Source organism: Anser anser, assembly GCF_964211835.1.
Source record: "Anser anser genome assembly, chromosome: 2".
In the NCBI taxonomy this organism is placed as follows: Eukaryota; Metazoa; Chordata; class Aves; order Anseriformes; family Anatidae; genus Anser; species Anser anser.
The window spans coordinates 40,259,654-40,266,451 of record NC_139721.1 but is presented as its reverse complement, the minus strand read 5'-3'; positions in this window follow the sequence as shown (position 1 = coordinate 40,266,451).

The following is a 6,798-nucleotide window of genomic DNA, read 5'->3' as shown; positions in this document are numbered from 1 at the left end:
CTACAAAAAGATTATTTCGGACACTAATTCTGGGCCAAATAATTTGATACATTTAAAAAAAAAAAAGTTTTTGCCTAAATCAAACCAAGTTTTTAAACAAACACATTTGTGTTTTTGATAGGAAAATTGCATCCACTGGAAGGAAGTGTTCCATCACCGAGTGAAAAAAAGATGCTCTAACTGGAGAGGAGCTGAGGATGCAGGTCTGAAGATATATACACTTGTGGGAACTGTGTCAGCTGCAATCTTAGGAGCCAGCTTCATGTGGAGGCAGCCCTGACCTTAATGACCCAAACAACACACTGATGAGCTAAAAGCAGTGGGCCCCTTTAGCCTCCCACAGACACAGTCGCTGTAGAAGGGCTCAGCAGAGCTTCTCGAACGGGTTGCAGCGTGCTGGGAGTGAAATGCGCGGCTTTCTGTTTAGTTCATCTAGCAGAGGCTGTGCATGACACAGAAGCAATGAGGATATAATGCAGCCTGACTCCCAGAACTTTTGGAGGGTGATGTTTGTGCTGTTCACCACCACAGTGACGAGGTGAGTGGTGGTGAATTTGGTCATGCTTGGAGCGAGGGAGGTTGACAAACGAAAGGGCCGTGTGCTGGTAGAGAAAAGGCATTGACAGAAGTGTCCTGAACACCCTGTGGGGAGCCCTGAGGAGCACAATGAAGAGGGCTGTGTAGATACTGTGAACCCCTGACCATTGCCAGGGGGAGAAGGAGAGTGTCATGACCATAATACAAAGCTCCGTGTTTATGTGACAGCTGTGTGGAGAGCACTGCAGAGCACAGGGAGTTTTGTGTCTCCAAATTATAGTCAGTGGTAAGAATGTATACACCTAGAGAGCTCCTATCCTTGTCCAGACTGGCAGCTTTTTGTCAACAGCACTGTAAGCTGTAGTATATTGCCACAGCTGCGTTGCCAGCATCAGCGCTGACTCATGTGGAAAAGCAGGTGATGCCCGCATCTTCCACAGCTCCAGCCATGCGAGCAGGTTAACAGGGTCCGTTGACAGCCACAGAAGTGCTGTGTTGCTGGTCATTTCTCCGTGACTCCTGCCTAACCCCAATGGTTTACAAAGTCACTCATGGGCAACCCCGCTGAGTGTTCGTTTTTTGTGCCTGCAGCTGCAGCGTGCCAGCGGAGTATCTGTTCAGCCATCTGAAGAAAAGGTGGGTTGTCCCTCAGGGTCAGAGCTGAGATTGATCTGCAGCGCATGAAAAAGATCTGCTGTGCCTGTGCTTCTGAGAGGCCATGAAAGAGCAGATGGCTGTTGGATGGGACCGAAGGACCCGAGGGGAACCTGCTATGCAAGCGCGAGCACAGCTGCAGCCACTTCACTTGCCTCTGAGAGCTGGAAGGTAGTCCATGAGGGAAGCCCATAGTCACTATTTAGTGTCAAGTCTTGTGTAGTGTGGGGAGATTTTCTCTTGCATAGAACATTTGATTGGCACAGAGCACGTATGGGGAGCTCTGACTAGTCATTGTTGGGTTTATATAATTGGCTTCTTCCTTCTTTTCCTCTCCTTTCTTTTGCCCTCATATTTCCTGTTCTTGCCAAGTAATTTTGCTTGTAACGTTATCTCACCCAATCTTGTTTGCAGTAGCAGCCCCAGGTATAGTTAGCTCTTTCTTATATCCTGGCTGTCTCTGAGGGATGAGAACCTCAGGAGGGTTGTGCAGAGATGTACTAAACTCAAGGATATTTTTTAAGGTCTTTGTTTAAAGTAGCATGTAAAAGAAAAGCAGAATGCTTCAATGTTTTTGAAGTGCGAAGGTGGAGAAAACAGGGCAAAGAGGATAGATATATGTTTCTGTTTTACAGGGTATCCCAAATAGAGATGGGCTAATACTTCTGCTGTGCCTTTTACTACCCACTCTTCCTCAACCAAACCACCAAGTGCTTAGAGGTTTGCATAGGAGAGACATGGAAAACTCCAGCCATAGGGCCTGCATATGTAGAGTAGCAGACAACAGTGAAATAGTAAGAGAAGTACAGAAGGGCTCCATGGTTGTTGCAGGGACTTGAATAGACGTCCTTTATTATCTGTGCGCTCTCACACACCACCTTTATGTTTGTTAGTAAGAAATGAAATTACTGTGACTGCCCATGGCCACCACAGAACAATCCAGCACTGTTAAGATCATGAAAGCCCATTTCGTCATTTCCTATCGGCAGAACAGCAGTCTCTTCCCTGTCCTCACAGTGCCATGGATTAGCTATCTGAAGTAACAAGCATCCTTGGAGCTATTCAGGGACAGATCTCCACAGCCTTGGTAATAAAGCAATACCTTTTTATATGTTTTTATCTGTTCCTGGTTTTATAGGCTACTATTCAAACCTGCTGCATGAAGTGGGGAATGGTGCCCACAGAGGTGCAGACTGCTGCTGTTTCTGTAGGCTCTGGGCTTAATGGATCCTGGCGTAGGTTATCCATCGGGCACACTGTTTACTGCTGATGGGAGGGATCTGTACGTGGTGGGTGTGTAGGTGAGAAGAGTGCAATGGAAACAGAACATCCATTTGCAGACAAAACCAATATTACCAGATATGGCACCAATGTTGGAGTCAGCTCAGGACAATGAGTGTCTGCATGCATGGCCAGGACCACCGTTTGTGTCCTGAAGCTGTTACAGCTACTGGCTTTCCAGGACAAATAGAGTGACTGCCTTGGCAGAAGGAGTTTCCCACAGAGGCTCTGCAAGGAATTCCACTGTATCAGGAAACATCCTAAGGGTGTTTAATACTAACCAAGCTACAGTGCAGTTTTGTAGGTCATAATGTTAGGTGAAATCAGATGTGCAACTGTAGTCCCTGAGAAAGATACGCTGTGTGACATCTTGCTCAATTTTATCCAGCATGTTCTTCTGGGATGGATAGACTATTCCTTTATCTCTGTGGACACAGGAGCTCAGTTTTTCATCGTTCTCAACAAAATGTCAGCTAATAGGACCCATGCCAAAGTGTTTATGGTGCAGGACTATGGGACAGTTGTTAAATGCATGGGACCAGCTGCAGGATGAGTCTGGAGTGTGATGAAAACAACATGGCTAGGCACTGCTGGAGGTGAAGCATACTGGTTGTTGTGTTAGATCATTGCATCGGTTAAATGGCTAAGGCCTGGCTGCATACCCAGAAATCAAGAAGAGAAAATTACTATGTTAGGAAAGGTCTCATGGAGTGAATTTCTTATCTGGTCTTGATCTGGGATCCAACTTGAGGTGCTGTGGGAACTGACGAATTCCTAGGTTACTGTAGCCCAACCTTTCTCAAAGATTTTCTCCCCATAGCAGCGTGGTCCATGGCTATGGATGCTTCCTTTTGCTTAGTGGAAAAGAAATGCATCCAAGTCCAAATAAAGGAAAGGATCATAATCTCTGCTGCATGTGGGAATTACATCTCAGTTCCTCACCAGGAGAGGATCCAGCTCCTGGAGCTTGCAGCAGGTCACACTGCCAGAACTAGAGCTGTTATGGACATTCGTGGTCCCCTGGCCTGTCTCCTTGCATTGCTCCAGGTCCAGTTAACGCTGATACTGAGATGCTCAGCCAGCAGCAGTGCAGTAAAGCTCCTCACTGTCTGACGGGCAGGAGAGATTGCTCTGCCCTCCTGCCTGCTCGCTCCTGGGCATCTCTGTGTGCTGAGCTGCGCCCAGGGCGTGCTGCCTACGGCAATGCTGGCTCTGCGCTATGGCTTGGTTCTGGCTTGGTGGTAATGCTGAGAGTATTAAATACAATACCTGTGGCTCAGGAGAGCGCCTGAGGAAAAGCAAAAGAGCCCAGTCCAAGAGAAGGTGTCCAAGGTGAAAGACAGATGCAAAGTTGTATTGGGTTTATGTGGCAAGGTTTGGGTAGTGGGGGGCTGCAGAGGTGGCCTCTGTGAGGAGTTCAGCAGCTGCCCCGTGTTAGATAAGGGCCAGTTCCAACCTGCTCCAAAGGGACCCACCGCTGACCAGAGCTGAGCCAATAAGTGAGGTTATTTGTGACTCTGTGAGAGCAGAGTTAAGAAAGGGAAAAAAAAATCTGCTGTGCAACAGCAGCTGGGAGAGAGAGGGCTGAGAACCAGCCCTGCAGCCCCCAGGTCAGTGCAGCAGGAGGGCAGGAGGTGCTCCAGGCATGCAGCAGCAGTTCCCCTGCGGCCTGTGGAGAGGCCCCTGGTGGAGCAGGCTGTCCCCCTGCAGCCCATGGGTCCCACACGGAGCAGATCTCCACGCTGCAGCCCGTGGAGGAGCCCCCGGTGGAGCAGGTGGATGTGGCCTGGAGGAGGCTGCGGCCCATGGAGAGCCCCCGCAGGAGCAGGCCCCGGGCCGGAGCTGCAGCCCGTGGAGAGGAGCCCACGCAGGAGCAGGGGGTCTGGGGGGAGCTGCCGCCCGTGGGGGACCCGTGCTGGAGCAGTTTGCTCCTGGGGGATGGACCCCGTGGTACGGAGCCGTGTGGGAGCAGTTGTTGAAGAGCTGCTGCCTGTGGGCAGCCCCCGCAGGCTCAGTTCGGGAAGGACGGCATCCCGTGGGAGGGACCCCACGGGGAGCAGGGGCAGAGAGGGGCCGTGAAGGAGCGGCGGAGACGAAGCGACAGGGACTGACTGCAGCCCCCATTCCCCATTCCCCTGCGCTGCTCGCGGGGAGGAGGTAGAAGAGGGTGGTTCGGTGGAAGGTTTTTTAGTTTTTTTGATTGTTTGTGTCTTTCTTTCTCACTGCTCTAGCTTGTTAGTAATAGGTAATAAATTTTATTAATCACTCTGTGCTGAGTCTGTTTTGCCCGTGGTGATAATTTTTGAGTGATCTGCCTGTCCTTATCTCAACTCTTGAGCCCTTTCCATTTTATTTTCTGCCCCTTTCTGTTTGAGGACGAGGAGTGAGAAAGCAGTTGTGGTGATCAGTTGCCCAACTAAGTAAAACCGCCGCAAAAATGGCATGCAAAGTGTGACACAAAGAGAGCTGACAGTGGTGGTAAGGCTCCAGGAAGGGAGAAGATGCTCCAAGCCGGCATTTACAGGAGAGAGCAGCCACAGCCGGGTGTCGTGACCTCAGGAGCCAAGGAGTGGGAAGGGAATGGGAAGGGGCCTGCAAGGACCTGTGGGTGGTCTGGGGAATTCCGATACAGACAGCTACTGCTTGATCTGATACAAAGCCGCTTTGCCAAAATGTTTGGAACAGTTTTTAATGGTCTTGGTGCTTATAAATCAGATCAGCAGTTTGCCTCATCTAACTGCAAAGGTTTGATGTGAGGCTGTAAGACCTTATGCTGTCTTTAGGGTATGGTCAAACTTAGTTTAGGATAATGGGAAGGGGTGGAATTTTACTATTTTATTGAGTCACAGATTTGTTAATAGGCCAGTGATGTACAAAGCTGAGAAGATAGTCTGAAAAAAAAAAGATGTTTATATCTCCAAGGAAATGAAAAAGTCTTTAAGGAGTCAAGTTTAGAAATATCTTCTGAATAAGTATGAAATTAAGAAGTTTAGAAGGGGAAAGACTGAATTTGTGTGGAATCTCTAGAGGATTAGGAGAGAAAGCTTATCTGTAAAAGCTTATGTGATACATAGAAAGAGGCTCTGTAGATACCACATGCATATGGTATGCAGAAGACTGCAGTCACAGGAAATATGAGGAGGGGCCTCTTTTTATATTTGATCATGGTGCAAAAAGCTTTAGCATTTGTGATTGTCAATTTTAGATGACGTACAGAGAAATCCTTTTGTTTGGATTCTAAATAGTGTGGAAGTTAGTTGCAATTTCGTTGGTGACTGAACTCCAAAGCTGTAGAGAACCTAAACCACAGTGCACTGGCATTTCATCCTAGGAAAGAGCCAGGAGGAAGGGGAAGCCAGGGGAAGACACTGAACTGCAGGAATATTAAGGGATTTTGTGGCAACTGTCAAACAGAAGCTACACTTTGATCAAATAAATTTCTTGGTTCAAGGTGGTGTAAAATTTAGGGGTCCAAGAAAAAGAGATGATGTTAAATGACCTGATAGTCAGTTCTGGTCTTTAATGCAAAATCTTCAAGTCTATAAAGTGACTATAAATGCTATCAAATTAGAATAGCATTTACATATGAATTGGAATTATCCATTAAAATGAAACATCCATTTAGTTTACAAAGGAAAAAGATGACTGTGTAAGTGCAAGGCAATGAAATACCAAATTTCACAGCTTTATGGAGAGACTCCCTTAAAACTCTATTGTATTTCTATATTATGAGAGAGGTTTAATAGCCAGTGGATTCTAGCAGACTCTCCCAGAACTGGTTGTGGTGGTAAAATCCCCTCAGCCAGTCAGAGCTTCATTTTAACACCACACTGCTTGACAGAGGCACCTTTCAGAGCTGTGAAGTTTCTTCACATACTTCTATCCACCCAAAACAAGAATGCATATTCGCTGCTTCCAGCACTGCAGAAAGTTTCAGAAATGACACTGAACACTATCAATTGCTTAGTAGCTGAGTGGCAATCGCAGCTGAAGTGTTTATTCCCTTCAGTTCCTGCCCACGACTGCTCATTTCTGGCCCCACAGTCATCATCTTCTCTCAGTTGTGCCAACATAGTTATTCACGGAGGTACAGTGCAAACTGGGACAGTGAACTGACCCAGGGTTAAAGCAGTTTTATGTCCCTGTGTGGCACTGCCCATTTGAGCTTTTTAGCTTGGTGCAAGTCTAAGACCACCCACCCTCCCTGCAACATGCTGTCCCCAAGTATATTTCCACCACCTCCGCACAGGCTCATGTAAGTGAAGCCACATGGGGAACTGGGCCAGAGAACTCATTCATCTGCAAGCTAGCCTGACAAAAAGAAAA